At 32.5% G+C, this 24502-nt stretch overlaps 1 long non-coding RNA gene across 1 annotated transcript in view; it reads right to left on the minus strand.

Moving 5' to 3' along the window:
* Positions 1 to 23163, minus strand: part of LOC143079324 (uncharacterized) — a 40771-nt gene extending 17608 nt beyond the window's left edge. Inside the window, exon 1 of the long non-coding RNA XR_012979386.1 lies at positions 23113 to 23163. This is a non-coding gene — a long non-coding RNA (uncharacterized LOC143079324). The remainder of the gene's footprint in view (positions 1 to 23112) is intronic.
* Between the last annotated feature and the right edge of the window lie 1339 nt (positions 23164 to 24502).

Genomic DNA, 24502 nt, shown 5'->3' on the forward strand with positions numbered 1-24502 from the left:
ACGCGAATTCTTTTTTTGCACAACTTTATCATAAAAACTGCAACATTCATTAGCGCCAATAAAACAATCATTTAATTGCGCAAATATTATAGACTTCTTTTCAAATGTTTCTTCTTAGTGCACTGAGGAGGTCCTTTTAGGTATTTTCATGTAGGTACAGAAATCGCAAACTGAAAGGGCCTCCTTAGTGCACTTAGACTGACAAAAAAAGTGCACTATGGACCTGATGGAAAGATAGAATTGACACAAAAAAACATAGCATACGGAAGGAGAAGTACATAATTTTGAATTTTAGTAATTATAAAGTTATTCAACAGTTGAAGTAGGTATTCTAATGTTACATGTACGTGTAAATAGGTTAATAGTTTCGAGATAAATATGACACAATTAATAAAATTGAGAATGGAAATGGGGAATGTGTCAAGTTTCATTTATTGGCGCAATACATATAATAAAAAAAAGAGATGAGCGCGATTCAAAACTTTACAATATGACAAGTTCGGCGTTTTGCATTTGCGCCGATCTGCATTTCATTTGCGCCGATTTTTTCTTTCATTTGTGCCGATTTTTATTTTCATTTGCGCCGATTTTTTTACAGGTAAATTACAGGTGAACAGATATAAGAAGATGTGGTATGAGTGCTAATGAGAGAACTCTCCATCAAAGTCATGTTATTTTTCATTCATTATAGACCTCTTCCGTTAGTCACTTGTACAAATTCAATGAATTATCAATCATAACATTTATATAACTGATGTCCCCTGCTCACCACGGGGAGGTAGAAGAAGGCCGACAAGATACATCTCCAGATTTTTCCTTGACCGTACCCGTAGTTCTTTAGGCTCTGTCTGTCGGACATCTGCCACATGGTTATGCTCGTTCTGTATTTTGACAATAGAATCCGTGGTGACTCTGGCTTTACACGATTTTATGGTACATTAGTAAGATATATGTTAAATTGTTATGTTTCAGGACACTGACATTCCGATATGTATGGCCCTCGATGATTAAAGACTTGACTCCTCGGTCCGTTTCAGTGTGCAATATGCCCATCGTGTTACAACGAAGTTACAATACATGCAATACAATATGAATCAAAATTAACATAACTGAACAACATTTATAACCAGATTTTACCAATATTATAGTACAGTACATTGCATGTACAAGTATTTACTTTCCTGTAAATCTAATTAGGAGCAATTATAAAATCGGCGCAGATGAAAAAATGAAATCGGCGCAAATAAAAGAATGAATATTTTCAAAATCGGCGCAAATGTCATACGCCCGACAAGTTACACCTAACCGTTTTGACAAATCAGTAAATTCTTCGCCCGGGGATATACACCTGCCAGTAATCTACCTTCAGTAACTTTACAATACCCAGCCGTGTCATTTCCGTATATTGTACATGTAGATAGCAAGTGTGATACATGTATATACACCAGAAATACCCATTCAAGTGATTTTTTATTTCAGAAGAACTCCATATCGGGTACATAAACATAAAATTACAATAATATGAAAAAATGTATTAATAAGTTCAAATGTTGTTTTGGTAAATGCACCTAGGTATGTATTTGTAAACTTATGTTAATTCGTTATTTCATGTCTCTTTCTTTTTTTTTTGCTTCAATTAATTTTTTGTATCTTATAGACTTATTCGTAAATCGAAGAAACTCACAAATCTGAATAGAATCATATGGCAATGAACATGTTGAATGATTTCTCTAACTCAAAACTAGTTATACATGTACATGTAGATGCCTCTGAAATTATATTTTTCTCGTTGGGTTGCTTGTACATTAATTGACGTTTACGATATATTCTAATGTTCAGTATTTGTGAAAACCGCTCATTTATCAATTTTACAAGAAATATTATAATACTTGTAAGTCATGAACATTGAAGTTTAACTTTCTATCATTTTTTCGTATACGCACAAACATACAATAAAATGAAACACTTATATAAAATCGGTTTAAATTATGCAATGCATTTTGAAAATATAGTTTTGAAAAACCGGATATTTTTGATTCATACTTTTTTTATCCCTTTTCTTAAAAATTAGGACACGTGTCACTGGTTAATATAGAATACAATTAACGGTACCAATTTTCTTGTACTAGATGCGCATTTCGAAAATACATGTCTCTTCAGTGATGCTCGAGGCCAAAATATATGAAATCAAAAGCAAATTTAATATAAAAGACGAAGAGCTATAATCCAAAAGGTCCAAAAGTATAGCCAAATTCGTGAAAGGAATACTAGTGAACCATGAATAATCCCAAACAACAAATTTGTGATTCAATTTGGTTTGTCACACTTGCTTATATTATCAATATTATGTATTGTTTTCGGCTGAGACGACTACATGTATAAAATTTATAGTAGCCTCAGTTTTCGGCAATATTGAAACAAATTGGATATCCTTTGAATTGCTTCTTAAGTTATTTTAATATATAAACTGAGCCAAAAAAGTTTAGCAACAAAATTGTGAAATTTTGTTTTATTACAAAATCATAAAATTTAAACATAATTTTAATAACACAAAAATGGAATTATGATATGTCAGAAGCAACATGAATGTTTATCACTCACATTAATTAGGATTTTCTTTGTATGGAGCGCGGGAGGGTCAAAATGCTTAAATGAGTATAGTGTTTCTCAAAATCAATTTCTCAGCCATGCCCTTAGTGCACCAATGAAGGATTGACAGGAACACCAGCAACTTCCCTTAGTCAATGCAGTACTTTTTTACCAGAAAAAAACTTGTCACGTGTTGACGTAAAGCGAAGGAAGCGCTCCTCCCTTGACGATAGTTTTTTCTTGTCTACGAGATATCGACCTATCCTATGCAGTTGTAATTTGTCGATATCTGTTTGTTAGTCTCTGAACAGTTGCCTAGTGCACATTAAATCGAGCCATGATGTCAACAACCCTCATTCCGGCATCAACCGTTTCAAGACCTTTCTGACTGTCATTTTCGGGGTGGCCTGGTTGACGTCCCAAGCAAATTTTTCAACGGTGTTTGTGTTTTTCTTACCAATGGTGTGTTTCTGAACGTTAGTGAAAAAGAATTTTTTAATATCGTTTTAAAATAACAGGTACAGAAGGTAAAACATCATTGACACGTGCAAAGCTGAAATGGCGCGAAATCAATCAGCAGGAAAAAAGTACGACTGTTACAGGTAAAACTAAGGATTATATCAATGATGTTTAAATATTTTTTTCCAAAAACAACAAAAAAAAAATTATAAAAAAAAAGTGTTGCTAAACCTTTTTGGCTCAGTATATATACGGAAAAACAAGGTGGATATTTAATCATCGGCTCTCGTGAAGTTTTCTTGTAGGTTAAAAGAAGGGGACAGTATACCTCTAAGTAATAAAACTTTAAGATTTGTATTCTTTAAATTGTATAACGTCTTAGTCTGACTTTCTCTTCAATTTTTAGATTATATTCAGAATCACGTTTTTATGCCAGATCTTTTATCATTTGTTAAATCAAAGACATGTAGTAGATGTATTTTTTTTAGACCAAAAAAACTATCATACGGTATTCCACATGTACGGTGAATTAAATTATTGACAAGCATACCACATCTTCTTATATTCATTCGTTATTTGATGAAGATCTTCAACAAGCCTTAAAGGGATAATTCGCGATTTTTCACTTTAAATAAATGATTTTGAAAATGAACTTATTGATAACTATACACTTTTTAATTCTAAATAATTATGTTTATCCAGAGACATATAATTGTATTATATGTCTCTGGAACAAGCATGTGCATACAATAATGCATGTATGTATACGCATGAGTTTCTCGCTACATTAAAGACCCGTAATTTAGGCCTTCCTCTTTTGTCTGCTCTATAGTCGGGTTTTTGTCTCTTTTACACATTCCTCATTTTCATTCTCAATTTTTGTAATATACGACGGTATATTGTTCCTGTATCAAATACCATGTACATGTACATATATGAGGCTATGAAAGTAAGTTTACAGAAATAAAGATGATAGAGGAATAAGCTCTTTAAATTACAGAATAAAGAGATGAAAATATAAAGAATAGATTAAATGATTCATGATTGCTTAACGCCCAGTTACAAATATTACACTCTACCCCTCCATCTTTTTGTCCATCCTATTTAAAATGATTCTTATAGGAGGGTCTGAATTGGGGGGGGGGGGGGGGGGCTGTTTTTCTGTAAACATTTAATTTTCACCCCTTTTTTTCTAATCTTCAAAAAATAAGTCTATTCTTTAAAAGTAATTTTTTACGCATTATTCTCTAATTTTTCCCCAGTTTTCTTTAATCTTTAAAAAAAAAGTAAAAATCATTCTTTTAAATGAATGAGAACGGTGATTTCCAAACAATAGCAAGGCTTTCATTTGTTACTCAACAATGACGTGTTGGTGTGTATTGTTCTGCATGATTTAAGTGCTAGTTCTATGAAGTAACAAGTCCAAGTTTTCATCAGTTCTTTCCAGTGATTTTGACTACACATAAGAAGATGCCAATGAGACAACTCTTCGAAGAGACCAAATGACACAGAAATTAACAACTATAGGTCACTGTACGGCATGCAACAATGAGCTAAAGCCAACCGCATAGTCAGATATAAACAGGGGCGGATTCAGGCTTTTTGAAAGAGGGGCTGTAGTTTTGTAACGAGGGGAGCGAGGCGAAATTTTTTTTTTTGCCCCTTTTTAGGACTTAAAACATAAAATAAGTGAAATATGCACTTTTTAAACGGTTCCTGGCGTGGGGCATGCATATTTTGTAGTTGCTGGTAAGGTGTAAGGGTTGGACATTTTAGATGCTGCATCTCCCTATTAATTCACGAAGTCTAGTCTGATTAATCATTTAAAAAAAAAGTCCAAGCAAAAGGGGAGGTGTACGCCCTCTACGCCCCCTCTGGATCCGCCACTGAATTTAAAGCCCGAGTAGAAGTATCGGAAACCAGTTCATATTGACTGAATCCTATAGTCTGTTACCACGAAACCAAAAAAAGGTTTACCAAGTTTGTTTTCACTTTTATCATATTTTTACAATGATAACTTTGATAATTTTCTTTAAATTTTAAGAAGAGAAAATTCTGTTACCAGATAATGTTTAGCATTTTCTTTTATTAATCATTCAATAAAATTCAGGTATCTTTTAGCGTTTTCTTTTATTGATCATTCAATGTTCATTATATTTTTAGACCACGCATTTCTCTAATCTTCATTTTTCAAGGACATTATTCTCTAATCATTGAACCCCATCCAAACCCTCTTTTTTTATTATGTTGTACATGTACTGTTATACCACTGATCGAGACTAGGGTGAGGATAGGGAGCCCGCTAACAATTTTAACCTCGCCACATTATTTATGTATGCGCCTGTCCCAAGTCAGGAGCCTGCAATTCAGTAGTTGTCGTTTGTTTATGTTTTACATATTTATTTTTCATTCATTTTTTTTTTGTTATATAAATAAGGCGGTTCGTTTTCTTGTTTGAATTGTTTTTACATTGTCATATCAGGGCCTTTTATAGCTGACCATGCGGTATGGGCATTACTCATTGTTGAAGGCCGTACGGTGATCTATATTTGTTAATGTCTCTGTCATTTTGGTCTCTTGTGGACTGTTGTCTAATTGGAAATCATACCACATCTTCTTTTTTATATTCCTGTCCTTTTAAAATGCCCATTATAGACATATAATAATACATTAGGCTTAACATTTCAATTTATAAATATCAAATAGCGGAAAAATTATATATTTATTCAATAACGACAATGTTGCTGCAATAGATGCCAAAAACATCAACAATATTTTATTGAAAAGAAACGGCATTTTATTTCACTTGTTCTTAAATAAAAAGATGTTTCATTTCATTTGTTATATACGGACACTGTAAATTTTGAATGTAAATGAGTAAAAATTTGTTTATATTTATATATTGTGTCTTAAGCCCCAGTCCCACTAGACCACGATCGCACCACGCTCACCGCAATCTAAAATAAATTCAGATCGTGGTGAGGTCGCGGTATGAGCGGCATGAAAATGTTAATTTTCGTTGCTTTCTCGATGCTACTACGTCCTAATTACGCTTCTACAACGATCCCGCTGCGATTAAACCACGTTCTCACCGCGCTTATTCTGCGACCTCACTACGCTTATAAAGATCTTTCTACGCTCTTCACGTTCTCACTACGATCATACCACGATTTATCCGATTGCAACACGATCTTACTGCGATTATAGCACGTTCTTACCACGATTATACTACGTTCATACCGCGATCTTACTACTTTCTCAGCAATATCGTGTTTCATATCAATACAGTTCCATTCCTTCTATTTCTGATTAAAACGGAAATTTCTCGGAAACAATACAGTCATGCCACCAAAATCTACTAGAACACGTGGGCGTGGTGGTAGGGGTTGGTGTAGAGGCAGAGGGAGCAAAGTATGAACGCCATACTAAACTCCAAATAGTACACAAGAAACTAAAATAAAAAATAGTACAAGACTAACAAAGGCCAGAGGCTCCTGACTTGGGACAGGCGCAAAAATAGTGGGGTTAAACATGTTTGTGAGATCTCAACCCTCCCCCTATACCTCTAGCCAATGAAGAAAAGTAAACGCATAACAATACGCACATTAAAATTCAGTTCAAGAGAAGTCCGAGTCTGATGTCAGAAGATGTGACTAAAGAAAATAAACAAAATGACAGTAATACATAAATAACAACAGACTACTAGCAGTTAACTGACATGCCAGCTCCAGACTTCAATTAAACTGATACTATACACATAAGTAGTGTAATACTTGTCATCAAGAGATGTCGGAACGACCAATCAAACCTAAATTACAACCTATTGCTGGTCCATAAAGCTCAAATGACGATATTTTAGTGAACGATAGCAGAGATGACACAGATGTGTCAATATATAGGAAGATGTGGTATGAGTGCCAATGAGACAACTCTCCATCAACGTAAAAATCTATAAAAGTAAACCATTATTTGCCAAGGTACGGCCATCAATACGAAGCCTTGGCTCACACCGAACAGCACGCTATAAAGGGCACAAAAATACTAATGTTAAACCATTTAAACGGGAAAAACCAACGGTCTAATCTATATAAAAACGAAAAGCATGGTTGAGCCGTTAGAGCAAATGGATAAAATAAATACATTCAGACAAACAAAATCTAGGGAGTTTTTTTTATATATTTAATGTGAAAATGACAATAAAAATGATGGTCGTAGTGTGAACGTAGTAAGGTCGTGAGAAGAGCGTGATGAGGACGACAAGGGCGTACTAGAATCGTACTATGGTCGTGATGAGCGTGGTAAAGTCGTAGTGGAAGTGTAGTTGGGTCGCGTTGAGAACGTGATGGTCGTAGTAAGGTCGTGATAACGTCGCTGTGAGATCGTAGCGCAATCTCTCCGAATAGAATCACGCTTTTGCTACGCTCTAGCTACGATTGTACAGCGACCTTTGCGATCTTACTACGATCTTAGTGCGCTCTCACTACGCTTCTACTACGACCTAATTTCGCCACGACCGCACCACGATTGTTTTGAACATGTTCAAAGTTGGCCACGCTCTTCACGATCTTGAAGACCTCACGACGACCGTGGTAAGACCTTACTGCGACCTACACGATCGTACCACGATCATCAAAATTTGCATTATTTTCACAGATCGTAGTGCAATCGTGGCCTAGTGGGACTGGGGTATTATACGCGTCTCATTTATCTTTTTAAAGATTGATGCACACAATGCAAATGTTTAAATGTTTTGTTTAGTTCTGTGATTCTCATTTTATGTTTGTATGTGGTGAGACTTTAAAAAATAATAATAATGATAAAATATTGAATCTAAAAATATTCAGAAACTATTAACTTTTCTTAAATTTATACTCGAGTCAGAAAATTAAAACCAGCAGTGTCAAACATGTTTAACACTCAGCGGGCATTCGATATCATTGACATACTATATAGCACTAATCGCAATATGTATACATGTACATATATTTTGGGCATCTTATCAGTAATCTCTCTATTGAAGATGTTGAAATATATGTATTATAATTATTCGCTTATTAGGCAAATTCATATTCTACAAAGATATTTTCAATCATTTTAGTTTTGATAAATACCATTACAAATAACTTATTTTGTCTAGTTTCCTGTGTGAGGATATTTGATTGATAAAATTCAATAAACAATTTAAGGTTGTCGGGTAAATGTGGATTACGGATTAAGATGTTAGATGTCAAACTTGAATTAACAAACTAAGGTGAATTTAACCCGAATATGTAGTTTCTCTTCAACAGTGTTTTAATTCCAATTTCCTTATTTTCATTTAAACTAAATTAATAAGAATGAAAGAAAGATTCGAAACTAAAGATAGTCACAATTAAAAATATGTATTTTGAAAAAAAGACAAAAACCGCCAGATCATATCTGATTTAAATCCAGGGTCCGTATATGCATCTTCTGACTTCAGACTCAGACTTCTCTTGAACTGAATCTTAATGTGCGTATTGTTATGCGTTTACTTTTCTACATTGGCTACAGGTATAGGGGGAGGTTGAGATCATAAACATGTTTGCGCCTGTTCCAAGTCAGGAGTCTCGGGCCTTTGTTAGTCTTGTATTATTTTAATTTTGGTTTCTTGCAGAGGCGGATCCAGGGGGTGGTCATCCGGTGCCGGTGACCATCCCCTGGGTTTGCAAAAATGGTGCACCATGTACCAAAACATGGTGCACCTTGAACATTTTGAAAAATAAATTCGTCGATCAAATCAATTTGTCTATCGCAATCACCAGTCATAAAGTTGTCATTACTTACCTTAAGGCTAAATACAGTTACCTTGACAGGTATGTTTATACAATGAACATGTAATCAACAATCGCTAATTACTTGGTCGATTTCTTTGATGTTAAGGTGTAAAAATGAAGAGACAGTCCTCAATCTTAGATGTTTTTAGCAGGTAATTTAAACTTTGTATAATAACTTTTCTCGACCAATAATATTTTTTTACTGTGATGCCAAAATTCAAAAATAATTTTAAAGTTTTAAAGTTACATAAATAAACATTAAATGTTCGAACGCTCACATTCACAACTTTTTACACTCATTGTGCAAACAATTTTGAGAATTGCATATATTGGGATAATGAAGTTTGTTGCATTTTTTAATGGTTTCAGCAGCTGACTTTGGCAATGTATCTGTGGTGTGTTTCCAGAAATGCAACCACTTATCTACTTCCGAAGAAATTCCAAATGGACTAGGCAAGTCAGAGTGATAAAAATCAAGAAACGGTTTAATGTTCTCGCGAGTATTACATGAGCGTGTTGTTCTCAAAATTGTTTGCACAATGAGTGTAACAAGTTGTGAATGTGAGCGTTCGAACAGTGAGCTCGGGTTACTGAAAACATTTTTACGTGCAACAATGGGCCAGAACCGACTAAATGGACTTGCACTGATGCACGTGCATTACAATTTAGAGTTAGAACTTGATGTTATAGTTGACATGTTTGCACGCAGGCATCCAAGAAAAATGAAAATGTAATCAATTTTATAAATAATGTGTAACTTTCTTTTATAGTTGTAACTATTTTCATGATACCAATAAAAAAATTGAATTTTAATTTAAGATTTCAAAAGGTGACCACCCCCTAATAAATTCCTGAATCCGCCCCTGTCTTGTGTACAATTTGGAAATTAGTATGGCGTTCATTATTACTGGACTATATATATATATTTGTTAAGGAGCCAACTGAAGGACGCCTCCGGGTGCGGGAATTTCTCGCTACATTGAAGACCTGTTGGTGACCTTCTGCTCAGTGTTGGTTTTTTTCTTTGGTCGGGTTGTTGTCTCTTTGACACATTCCTCATTTTCCATTCTCAATTTTACAATGGTACGTAAATTAAGATTTTATTCGAAAAGACGGATTTTTCTACATGTTCTACATGTACCAAAAAAAAAATTTACAACTATTGAATATTGTAAATGTTTAATGATGATACATGTCCAGATCTAGATCGAACTGCTTTGCTTCGTCGAAAGTACGAATATAGAAAAAACACAGATTTATATTACAAATAGAAAGTCCTCGAACAGTTGAAGAAATCATCAGAATTTGTTTATTGTAAGTTATTTTGTACATGTATAACTATAATGCGAACCCGAAGTTGTGAAATCGCAGCTAAGCGTACTTTGGAAAAGCGACGGTTCTATGAAAACCTATTGTCAAGTTCAAGTTCTGTTTCGACATCATTGTAATATATGTCACTGAACGTTAAAATTCAATCCTTTATTTCATCTTCGTCTTCGTCAAATAGTGCTGTTGGTTATTTTTTATTTTTATTACATACTAGTATACATGAATACACCACAAGTTATTCCTATGTAATCTCATTTAGATATTTAGTAGTTTAAACATATTTTATTGTTCTAAACAAATGGATTAGAAATTTAGTGCATGCAAAGTAAATTTTAAAGATGACAATGATTGCAGTATCTGTGTGAATCTACTTCTCAATCACGCTTCATAAAGATATTACAGAATATTCAAGATTTACAACTTTTCGTGAATATGATTGCCAATGGAATAAACCATGCAGCAGATTTCAAAATAACCATATTAATTTGTGTCTGAATTATAACAACTGAAACTGTAATTCTGCTGTAGTGCACCTTTAGAACTTGTATTTCAGATAATTTGACCACGTGACAAGAAATTATACAATAAACATTGGTCACGCACGATAGGTTCTGATGTAAGACACGTACCGTTACAATACCCAGTTTACACGCATCAGCGCACACAGGTTTCTCGAATGGGGCAGTTGATTGGAGGAAAGTTACCAAAAACCACGCCTACCTTTACCTATTATCCAATCAAACGCCTTTGACATAAACATAAATAATACATGAGTAATATTACAGAGATTTTGAAAAAAGTTGAGACTCTAAATTCTAACTTAAAATTATAAATTTATGCTCGTAATGCATTTTCGCAATTTACAATAAATGTTATAATACTTTCACCTATCTAGTGAGGAAAAAATAGAAATTAAAAAAAATTGCAATTTACAACTATTTCGAATTATAGTGCACAGCAAGGACGTATATTTGTTTTCCGTCCTTGTGCACAGTTTGTGTTAAATGGGTGTCAAAATGTATTAAACAGAAACCCAAAGACCAGTTTCAAGAAGAATTCTTTGCTTTTATGCAGAATCGCATAAAACATAATGCTGTCATATTTTCAAAAAGAATTATCAATTAGAAAACTCCTTTTTACATTTCTAAATTCATATATTACGCAGATATAGATGTGGTAGTTGCCGATTGAGTCCAGAAGGTGTCAGGATTTACACAGAGAAGACAGAATATGTCGTCTCTGTGACACAAACAACATTGATGATGAGTACCATTACATTATGAATTGTAGAACATATAAACTATAGAAAAAGAAGGAAATGTTTAAGGAACTACTGTTAGTCAAACCCTTATATCTTTAAAGCTGATCAACAGTTAAACTCATCAAATATTGTAATATTAGAAAAACTATGTAAAAGTTATAAATGTGAAAGTCAGTCCTCCAAGCTAATTTAATTGTATCGTTTACACATGCATGTACTAATTTTACCTTATAGTTATGTGTATGTATGTTCTTGATAACTAGTAATTGAAGTTTTATGAGAAATAAAGTATTCGTATTCCTTTAAACATGTAAACCATAAATTGCAGTACACGAAGACAGCCTACGGATAAAGTACAAGTGAATATATCACAAAAAGATTATATTTAATCCTCATCCGTACGCGTCCTTGTAAATGCCGAAAACTCTGGATTTTCTTTGAAAATTACCTGAGAGGTTATAAAAGATCTAGAAAAGACCAAAAATGAATTGAAATAAAAGATTTTTGTGTAGACGAGTTACAACATTGCATAAGCATGACTAGGAAATTTGAACAAAAAAAGTTCGTGCTCATCTTTGTAGTGGCGAAAAACACGCATATCGAGTTACGTAGACGAAAAAGAATAATTACATTCATAATAATTATGATGTAAATTCACGAAATTAAAAGGTTATAATTAGAAAACAATCTAAAACACGATTCGTCATTCCCCATGTATAATTATAGATTAAAACAAAATTATAATTTTAATTCTGAAATTCAAAAGGCATGTTTCTGATACGTGACAGTTCAGCGAACACTATTACATGAAATGCACGATGATATTGACCGAAAACAAAGGTGAAAGATTCAAATTGTAAAATCATTCGCTGAACGGTAGAATTTCTATCAATCATTCAACGATATAAAAAGACTTTTGAGTATAAAAGTATGATAGAAATACTTTTAATTTATTGAAATGCCTGTTATATTGTTCCAGTCATTGGTTACTAGTGCATGATTGTCAGTCCATTTCGATATTTCATAGCCCTTTTACAAATTCTGAAAAAAAAAAAAAAGAAAAAACTAATATTCCCATGGGAAAAATATATCTTCCCATGAGAAGAAAATTGTCCCGCAAAGTGTTCAACTCCCACAAAAGGGAATCTAACCAACTAAGAAATGCATAATCATCTGTAGATTGATTTTTATATATGAAACGATGTGTATTGATTTTACTTGGTTCAATGTTCAGTGGCAAGTATTTTATATATGTGCAGGTCCTGAGACAGATAATCAAATTATCAGATTGCGGGATGACGGACAGGAAAACTCCAAACGTAACAGTGTGAACTAGCTGTCAGAAACTTAAGAACTCTCAGATTCTTTCATCGTTGAAGACCCTCTAGCGACTATAAAGATGAACAGGAATAAAAACGCTGACCATTGATAATTTGTATTTTTGTTAAGCTCTGACTTTGTGTTCGATTAGGTCCCGTGTATGTTTACCCCATATTCCTTTATTTTCTATAAAGGCGTCTGTCTTGACAGTAAGTTGACACGACTTAATCATGTTAATACTAGTTAAACCCTTAAATGTAAGACACCAGATGGAAATACTCAAAAAGGAGAGCCAGTTTGGTTCTCTTTAATGTTAGAGTTCAAATCTTCATGAAGAAACGACTATATGTTTTCTGTATTCAGCATAGAATAATATCTTCTAAACTATATTTTTTCGCACAATGTCTGGATATTGGTGGACATGCATTATTGCGAAACCAGACATTTACAAATGAAAATTAACACTTAGACTATAGACATTTAGTAGGGAAGTAAATGAACAAAAGACAAGTAATTCAGAAACATAAAATTGAGAATGGAAATAGGGAATGCATGGATCACGCAAAATTAAGCAGGGGCGACATAGGGGTAATGGGAGTTTGCTTCTTGCAAGACATTCGCCGTGAAAACAATTTGATATGAAGACAAGCCTTTGTACTGTGACTTTGTTTTAAAATTTCAAACATGAGGCTGTTACGGCCCTGGTCAATGTTTTTAAGCAATACATAGTTTCCTTTCATTTTGTTGTTGGCTTTCTGAAATAAATGTTTACATATTATAGACTATCATGATCCTTTTTTTTCAATTTCAGTTAAACACTATGTCTGATTTGCTTTTTCAGAAACTTTAGCATGTTTAAATGTCTTTTTCTTTTTCTTCATCTTTTTGAAACCCTGGTTTTGTATTACCACTGACCAGTTCAGTAAAAAAACAGCTGCTTCATGTTTGTATAAATGTGTTTGTAACCTTTCTAACATGCTATTATTTTCCGTTATTTTTTATTCCGTGTCTATAGATAGTCTTGATCGGAGAGTCAAGATTTATTTTGTCTGTTGGTTGCTTGGCTAGCGTAAGCTAATCGATTTACCTCACATTTTGAAGTTGGATGGAGATTGTTTTTAAATAAATGCCGTTTCTTTGCACTTTGGTTTCCTGTCGGTTTTTTCTCAATTTTAAATTGGGAAGTTTTATCATTTGTTTTGCATGATTATTAATTTTGACTTGCAAATGAACAATTAATAAATCTAGTCCCATGTGTGCTAGCGAAATGTCTTTAGTGTAATCTCGGAGTGTAATTTTTATTTCAACTTTTACGTTTGCTTCAGCACAACCTAAAACACGAAAACTTTCATTTTCTTGTAAGAATGAGATTCGTTACTTCAAACAAAAATCGCTTTTATCTTTTTTTTTTTTTTTTTTGCAGTAAAAGACCGGTTTCTTAAAAAAAACTTTCATACAATCGACTAAACGAAGTATAAGCTTCGGGAAGGTCAAGGATTATAACATATTTTTCGTAATTTTGCAAAAATCGAAAATTTACGGTAATTAATGGTCGAATTGAAGCTTAATACCTACCAACAAATCTCAATGAGCGAAAAGACTTTCATTTTAGTCATCTCTGGTGTATTTATGATGGCTTGGTTTGAAGCGAGAACAGACGAACTATGCTTACTAGTGTTGCATAAAAAAACATGAGGATATGGTTTGTCCTTTATGAATCTATATTGCAAATTTGACTCATATAAGGATAATGTTTGTCTCATAGAAAAATCGGTAGTTTTAACCGATAATTTATTTTTCGATTTTTATCGGATATAGTAGTTATTTGGAAAAATACAAACCGTATAATTAATTATTAAAGATTCGTATGCATCATAAATCAACCGGCTCCGGCAACTTTTGACTTGTTCTAATATCAATAGTAATGATTTTCAGCGGAGAAAAAGATAGATATTTTGGTCGTGGTTGAAAGAATCGTAAAAGTGTTATTTTTCTAAATTCTGTTTGTTTAATCGGACAAAGTAGAGTCTTAATTTGATTTTTTTTTGCCGAACTGGATTCTATATTGTGTATTGAATTGAAAGTTTGCAAACGTTCCGACCAATGAAATTCATTTTAATATGTAACGCGAACTTCAACGAGAGCACCTAGATGAAATATTTTATCTATACTACAATCAGTTTTAACTTAGAAATTTCCGCTCAAATATATAGGAAATAAAATTATATGAAAACAACAATGCAGAATGTTTCTTTTCCATTTTTTTTAACAATGTTTATGTTCATTTCAATTTGGTAAGTAGACTTATATTTAATGCCCAAAACGTAAATATATGTTTTCTTTTAAAACATTAAAAAACGTGAGAGTATGCCGATAAATAGCCAGTCTAGGTCGTTAAACTTAAATCAACTTACCCATCGTTATCGCAGACTAAAATTTATCTCATATATATATGTTCATTTATGACAAGTACGTCAGGGTGCATGACAGCACAATAATCTTTTTACAGAATCGTAAGAACAATATTTTTGTTTGATATTTGCTTCTCTTCCACAATTAACGCCCGATTTGGCCAGTGACCGGTATTACAATTTAACACAGTTTTAAAAGTTCAGTGGGCTGCTACTTCATTTATAATTTTGGGTATGACTTTCTGTTTATCATATTCAACATACGTCAACATTGTCTTCATCAATTTTATTATTCAATTCATCAAAACCTTGTTTTTCATTACAAGCTTTTCCGTATATCAATATACGGCAAGAGAATGAATATTTGTTGCTTACCGGAAGATACATCGATTTAAATTATGTACACAATAAATAATTGCTGTGTAGTTTCCATGTCTACATTTGATTTACGAGTACAATATAGTAAACATAAAAAGAGAAAAGAGAAACGGTAAATATACAGGAATACATAAAGTTTCGTAAATAGTTGCAAAGGACCACATGTTACTTACATGCCATGAGGTTTCATAGCATTCAGTAATTTTTGAAACGCACATATATATGTGCGATAAAGATCTAGTGCATTTGAGCAAATTAAATTTATGTTATCCATCTAACTATTTTATTTTCAACAGATTCCCTAGTTTGACATTTTTAAACCACGCGTGCATATATATTTTAATGTTTTTATTTAAATGCCTTATATATGAAAATGTCACGTGTATTATACGTTCGTTTAATTAAATTGTGGAGCATGTGACTTAATAAGACTACGCATTTAAAGTTTGAAACAAAAAACGATAGATACATCGAGGTCGTTTTGCTTGGGTGATTTACCTGTAAAAAGCTCGGGTCTCATCCATGTTTAAAACGAATTAATGGATGTTTGAAATAGTTTAACGGGGGCGTGGCCTATTAGTTTAACGCAACTAACCAGCAACTTGATTTCAATTGATTCACCGCAGAGAAATCTATTTGACTGGCGTTAAAATGAATTGATATGAATTGATATGAATTAAATATAATTTTTAATTTTTGTCAATCTTTATCAATAAACGATCAATCTCATTTAAATAGCGTTAACACGTTTTTGTCCGTTCAAGTTAAATTCGGGTTACTAGTGGACTCACTATAAAATATGAATTAAAATGGGTTAACTTAATCAAAAGAAATATTATCACAAACTTGAATATACAATGTATACACTGAAGGAATGAGTTTGATATATGCCACAACGATAATACAAAATCATTAAAATAAGGGATTAAACAATTTCACAAGGATAACCATAACCTTTATTGTAAAGGTACACTTTTGGGAGTCTACCGACTACAGGAGCTATATAGGTACTTAGGTATGATTGAAATCTATCAATGTACATTTATACAGTAGGCAGTATGTGCTTGAATTCGAGAAACCACACCTACTATCCTTTGTGTACATTTGATATACTAAAAATTGCAGGATTATGGTCAGAATTTGTGAATCTGCACAAACTATCGTATCGTTTATGTTTGCACCACCCACAAAACGTAAATCGTTAGTTCTTTATCTGTATCTTTATCTTCAAGTTGTCTTTGTGTTTACTTTTGTAGGACATGTACTTCATCATATCTGCTCATTGTATTACTCATTGTAATTATCACCATCTACTCTAAAACTCCTAACCGAAATATAATAATCTTTTGGCATAATGTTTACTTTCTAATGTTGTAGTGAAATTTAAATGCTAGTGGATTTTGGGGTCAGAATTGTATGTGGGTTTCATTGCCGAAGCATGAACGTATTTTACAATAGGTTTATTTGAGAGATACACAGTGTTAAGGATTTGTATAGTGAGAAGGATTTTGCGGTTTATGCAAATTCTTGCCAATATTTATCCACAAATTCTAAAAACCCTTTATTACAACAATTTATACCTTCTTATAATCTTAACCATATTACATGATAATGGATTTTACACCTCATTTTCTAAAACCCTATATTACAATAAATTAAACTTTCTCATAATTTTAACCATATAATCTTTTAGCATCTCATTCTTTTATCAGATTTTTTATAGCGTATACTTTATACACTTGGAGATACACTTATATTCCCGTAAAAAGCCTGAAATGAACAGGCACGCACGCTCAAAATATAATTGTAGTTATCTTTAAGGCAAATTCGTTTTTGCATTACTTGAAAAAATCTGTATCCACTTAATCTGGTTAAACTTGGATGTATTTTTTTCTAGTTATCTTACTCATACCACATTTTCTTGTATACAAATGTTTTATAAACATTAACAATTTAAAATGCATGCAGTAGGACATACATGTATCTTTTGAAGACAACTTATATTTGCAAGTCTCTTAAAACACACAACAGTAATAAACTATTTAACAATCAAATATCATACACTGAATGAGCATTTTACACAAAATATGCGTCATAGGACTTTGAACACATATACAGCAATCCCTAAATGAACCTGTAGTCACTGTAAATGAAATATCTCAATTATTATATAAATTAGGTTAAATCTTTAGTAGTTAATATACAGTTACACGAAAGGCTGTTCTCTCAGTCGTATTGAATTAAATCAAGAAAGACATTGTCTTCAGAATAACCGATATTGCTTCAATTTAATACGCCGTTTCAGACTGTTTTCCTTATTTTTAAAATAGCAGATACACTTGGTCCAAGTTGGGGAGTAATTTTTAATCAATTATGCGACAGTTATATCAGTTGTCCATATAGCACTTAACCCTTTTTCAACATGGTATTGAAAAGTCCAACATTATAGGTGTAAATCATATTTTAACTGGTGTTTGCACATCAAACTTCAAAATCGTTTAAGATCGACGGGTTATAGTTTATAAGGTATTGTAAAATATGTTATAAATCTGAACATCGGACAGACGCTAAAGTAATTTTTAGTCAAACAAATGTGTTAATGCGACATCCATTTCTATGATTATTGATAGTATAACTGAATGCAAACCAACAGAAAAATATATCGAAAACTTTTTCAAATATTGTATCTTGTATGTTTCTAACAAATAACAAAGTTTAATCATATTTTTCTTTAAAAGTTTATTCAAATGTATCGTGACAAATGTACACGTATCAAGTTCAACGTCTAACTAATTTTACTACTGACTTCTGTGCATGAAATATTCGTCGCTGGTTGTTGAACATGCAACAGGAATTAATCAATATATATACCATAAAAAAAAAAACAAGTACTCAGAAAACGTAGAAAAGTTGTTCCAGCTCATGATTTAGTAGCAAGCAATGTGGTAGTCGAAATTAAATTCCATAAAAGTGAAATTATCTTCATTCAATAGCAAGTGATCTATATCAAGTAATTTTATATCACAACCGGATCTGAGCTTAAATCATGCCGTGAGCATTCAAAGATCCATGTATAAGAGAGAGTCGACAATTTGCTTAAATAAAATGACTATCTTCAGTTAAAATACAAATCCTCTAAATAATTGCGGCTTCTGGTAGGTATTCCACAACATATATATTTTTTTTAATCTTTTTATCTATATCTCTAGTATTAACATTATCAGTCTTTCTTCAATCATTCTAAACCACCCACGGAAAAAGATATGTTTAGTGAAGATTTTTGGTGTGGTTTGTGTTTTTTTTTATACTGTTGTTTGTGTTTGTGATTTGGTCTTTTTCTTTTTTTATCCCTGACGTTGTCACTTTATTTTCTACTTCTCAGGTTGTACGTCCCTTTGGTATCGATCCCCTCTCTTAAGCTTAATAACTTCTTGGTGGTTTTAAATAACTGCATCTCCTGTATGTTCCCTTCAAATCGATCGATAGTTGTGACTTCTTGATTCGCTACACTACATTTTCATTCAATATATAAATGTATTATCAGCAACTAATAGCATGTAGCTCTTCGGTCAGGAAAATGATGAATATGGCATATATATACTTATAAAGAACCATGACGAGATCATGTTAGCTATATATTTGCTCCATAAAAACTGTATATTAATGTTCGGCAAATAAAGTTAAAAACGCACGACTGTAGTTTTTCGTATTTTTTCCCATTGCCCGTAGATTTGTTCGTGTGTTGTTGTGAACAAAAGTGTATTATCAAAAGACAGTAAAGACCGTGTAGATTCCATTCACTACAAAAAGTTAAAAAGATCTACCGGTACCTTTATAATTTTTTTTTGCTTTGAATAATTAAGACTTGATTATCTCAATGCTAGTATGAAGAGATCAATTCTTTCGACTAATGTCTTTCGGGATTTGATATTTCACCTTATAATAAATTACCAACTATTATCAAAATCATGAGATAACGTCGTTTGAGTAACAAACAAGTTGTAACTAATCAACTGTGTAAATTCTTCAATATTTTCAGTACATACAAACAAACAAAAAAATACTCAGAACCACGGCTGATTCAAACTGGTTCCTAGAATTCGGAACAATACCAACTGCCTATATCTCATAACCATAAACAAAACATATACAGACTGTATATGGGAATCACAGACAATACAAAGACTAGATGTATCTTACAACCACCGAAATACATAGACTGTTTTAAAAACCACAGACTATTTACATTCAGATTACTTTTAAGAACCACAGACAATACATTCAAACTGTGAAGGTGAACCACAGACAAAACACACTAACGTACCTAACAATTAGACAATACTTAAGAACACATGCAATACATATAGGTTTAAGTGGATTAACGACCCACCTATAATGTAAGTTTTTTTACACATTGTTGTCAATATAATGGAATTTTATACATGTGAGAGGTTAAGCTAGCTATAAAACCAGGTTAAAGCCACCAGTTTCTACATCAGAAAATGTCTGTACCATTCCAGTAAAGAGACAGGTGTTATACCAAATATGTCTGTTTGTTTTCAAGCATTGTTAAAAATAAATGGAATTTGATGTGACAGTCATACAAGCGAGAGGTTTAGCGCTATAAAACCAGGTTAAATCCACCTTTTTCTGCATTTGAGAATGCAGGTACAAAGTCAGGATATAACAGTTGCTGTTTATTCATTTGATGTATTTTATCATTTGATTTTGCCATTGGATTACTTTCCTTTTTGAATTTTCCTCGGAGTTCCGTATTTATTTATTTCACTTTTTATGCATTCTCTTTGATGTGTTTGAGCTTTTGATTTTGCCATTTGATCAGGAACTTTCCGTTTCTGCTTTTCCTAGGAGCTCTGTAATTTTGTTATTTTACTTCATACAAATCAAGCATATTCTTTTTGCTGTGCATGTTCATATTTTGTGTCATGGAAGGATACCCATATCATGTGTTATTCTAATACATGAACAAATCTTGAAGTAATCTTTCAATTAAACATTGTTTCACACATGCTTAAAATTTAAACACTTGAAATGTGGTATGATTATCAAGAAGATAACTATCCAATGGAGACTTTCAACAATGGCAAAACACATACCATATTGTATAATTTAGTTCAAAGTAGAAAGCCAACCATGTCATTAGTGTAGAAAACTTGGGGTCAACACATTCAGAAAGTGAGTAGGTTAAAATCAATCCAGTTTAGTCTGGTGTAAAATCATTCTGTAATTGCCAAAAGTGCATTTGATATAAAACATGTATAAGGCAATTTCCTATAAAATTTTCATTTTCAAGGGACATTAATCATGGTGAAATAATGGATTTGAAATGAATTTCAAACTAAGCCCAATTATTGCTAAGATAAACCTTCAATATAAATTTCGTAGCAATCCTATGAATGATGTAGATTTAAAAAGGCTTTCCATGCAATTTTTCATATAATTTATATATCCAAGGGGAATAACTCCTTCAATAATAATTGTTTGGCACTGAATATCACTCCCCTATAAAATGAATTCTAAACACTAACTTTACTAGAAGCTACATTCAGTTTAAGGGTAATCAATTATAAAGGCATATTAAAACTGCTTCTGAATTTTCTAGTTGTTACAGATACACATGTTAGAAAAAGGTTAAAAAAAGATATGCATTTGTCACTTTACTAAGAGTATCCCATGTTGTCAAAGAACCCCAAGCATGAGAAGGAGAATTGACATAAAGTATTTAAGAACATAATATAACATGATTTATTGTACATAGCTCTTTAATACTAATTGAATATAACTAAAACACAAATATAAGTGCAGTAAAAATAGTCTCCTCTGTTCTGTAGACATTCTTGCCTCTTATTTCTTTCTTAATTGTGTGGCAGGCACTAAATCTTGTTTAACCTAAAAAATAACAATATGGTTCAGTTGAATAAATAACTATTCCAAAACAATACAAAATTTAAAAGCCCCAAACAGTTGTTATTTATTTTCCATCTAAGGACAAATATGAGTGTTTAGCCATTGCAATGGCAGAATCCCAAGATAGTATCAAAATGTAAAACTTGTAGAAATACAATTCATTTGTGAGACCAATCATTTAAATGAAAAGTTCAAATCATTTTTTCTTGGGTAATTACTTTTTTTTTGCTTTACAACTATGATGATTAAAATACATAGTGTTGTGATAGACAAAGATAGTGTGATGATAGACAAAGATAGACATTCCCCATTTCCATTCTCAATTTTATTAAAGATAGTGTGGTGATAAACAATAGTGTGGTGATAGACAAACATAGTGTGGTGATAGACAAACATAGTGTGGTGATAGACAAACGTAGTGTGGTGATAGATAAACATAGTGTGGTGATAGACAAACATAGCGTGGTGATAGACAGCGATAGTGTGGTGATAGACAATAGTGTGGTGATAGACAATAGTGTGGTGATAGACAAACATAGTGTGGTGATATATATACACAGTGTGGTAATTGATTATGTGTGGCAGTAGATATATTATATTACTAGAACACACCCGTGATATCGCAGGTCCGTGACTGAATTTAAGTATATAATGTTAGCCTTATTTTAGTATTGGTATTGTCATCTGATTTAGTCATTAAGATGCACTGGAACTTATCAATTATTGGTAATATTAATTATTTGGAAAACAAAAGGGCCTGGAATGAAGTAGGTTTTAATCAACAGAATTGTCCTATATAAGTTATAAATAAAGTTGAATTCTTTGATTCGCTGTTTTACGTTATGCTCGCTAACAAATTGAAAACTGTACGTATATGCCTTATTTTAAGTCCCGATTTTTAGTATTCGTATTGTCATCCTAGAAAGTCATACTGATTAAAATACTACAATAGGGTCCTTGGAACAATGTGAAAATGATTGAATTTAGTAGTGTCAACCCCGTGATTATGACCCGTGTATATAGCAAAATCCTAAATACACCGTTTGGTGGTGCGCCTGTAAGATGCGGAACATACTGATAAGGTAATAGGTAACAGGTGAATATACTATTGGTATCGGTATCGGATTCGACCCGGAACTTGTTAATTATGGGCAATATTAATTACGTGGAAAACAAAACGGTCTGGAGTGGTGTCATTTTTAATCAACACCGTCGTCCTATATTGGCTTTATATAAAGTTGAACTATTTCATTTGTTGTTTTTACCAGATGACGGCTGATAAATTGTACTTCGTTATTTTAGTATTATAGATGTGTGGCAGAAGATATAAATATGTGGTGGTATATACACTATGTGTGTGCCAGCAGATGTACAAGTACAATAACACTGAAACAATATATTTATACGGTTTACTCATCTTGAATGTTAGAATCATTGACCGACAGTTAGTATACCATAATTGCTACTTTTATTGAAAAGATACCTGACATGACATTTACATAAAATATTGCACGACATGTTGGAGCAGTTATTCTTTAAAAAACATTTCTTTTCAATTATTTCATTTTAACCAGGACTGTTTGATTGCTAATTAACTCTTCACATACATATGTATAATACTTTTAATTTCAATGAAGATTACCTTTTCCTTTTCTTCTATTTTCTATCTATCAAAAATCTAGTTTCACTTTTCTGAAGAAAAAAAATAATAACAATGATAGGTGTCACATTGAGTCATTTTAAGTTTAAAATCTAAATTAACATAAACAGATTTCTGTACAGAAACGAGGATTATTATCAGACTCATATCCACTTTCAAATTGGAATAAATAGGGCTTTGAGAGATATACCCAGTGGTGTGAAAGACGTAATGTATAAATTGAGGTGAAAATATAAACAGTGAGCTGATAGATATTTTGAGTGAGGTGATACATATAAAATGAGTAATTCATTTACAAAGTGAGGTTATTGAGATTTTTAGTAAGGTGATACGGTATATTGTGTAGAGATATAAATAGAGAATTTTGGGGAAGATATAGAGAGTATTGGGATAGATATAGAGAATGTGGTGATTGATATATAAAATGAGGTGAAAGGTATGTAAAGTAAGGTGATAGGTGTTTACAATGTGGTCATAAACATATAGATTGTGGGGATAGATATCCAGAGTATGGGGATATATATAGAGAGAGTGTGTGGTGGTGATTGATATATGTAGTGAGGTGATTGATAAATAAAGTAAGGTGATAGGTATTTATTATGTGAAAATATACATAGAGACATTTAGGGTAGATATCCAGAGTATGGGTATAGATATAGAGTGTGGTGATTGATATATAAAGTGAGGCGAGTGATAAATAATACAGAGACTGTGGGGATAGATATTGAGAGTATGGGGATAGAAATAGATAGAGTGTGGGGATTGATATATAAAGTGAGGTTATGGATAAATAAAGTGAGGTGATAGGTGTTTACTATGTGGAGATATACATAGAGAAATTTGGAGTAGATATCCAGTGTATGGGTATAGATATAGAGTGTGTGGTGATTGATATATAAAGTGAGGTGAGTGATAAACAAAGTAAAGTGATAGGTGTTTACTATGTGGAGATATACATAGAGACATTTGGAGTAGATATCCAGAGTATGGGTATAGATATAGAGTGTGTGGTGATTGATATATAAAGTGAGGTGAGTGATATTTAATACATAGAGACTGTGGGGATAGATATTGAGAGTATGGGGATAGAAATAGATAGAGTGTGGTGATTGATATATAAAGTGAGGTGATGGATAAATAAAGTGAGGTGATAGGTGTTTACTATGTGGAGATATACATAGAGACATTTGGAGTAGATATCCAGAGTATTGGTATAGATATAGAGTGTGTGGTGATTAATATATAAAGTGAGGTGATTGATAAATAAAGTAAGGTGACAGGTGTTTATTATGTGGAGATAAACATAGAGACTTTTGGGGTAGATATCCAGAGTATGGATATAGATATAGAGTGTGTGGTGATTGATATATAA

Source organism: Mytilus galloprovincialis, chromosome 6, assembly GCF_965363235.1.
Source record: "Mytilus galloprovincialis chromosome 6, xbMytGall1.hap1.1, whole genome shotgun sequence".
NCBI lineage: Eukaryota > Metazoa > Mollusca > Bivalvia > Mytilida > Mytilidae > Mytilus > Mytilus galloprovincialis.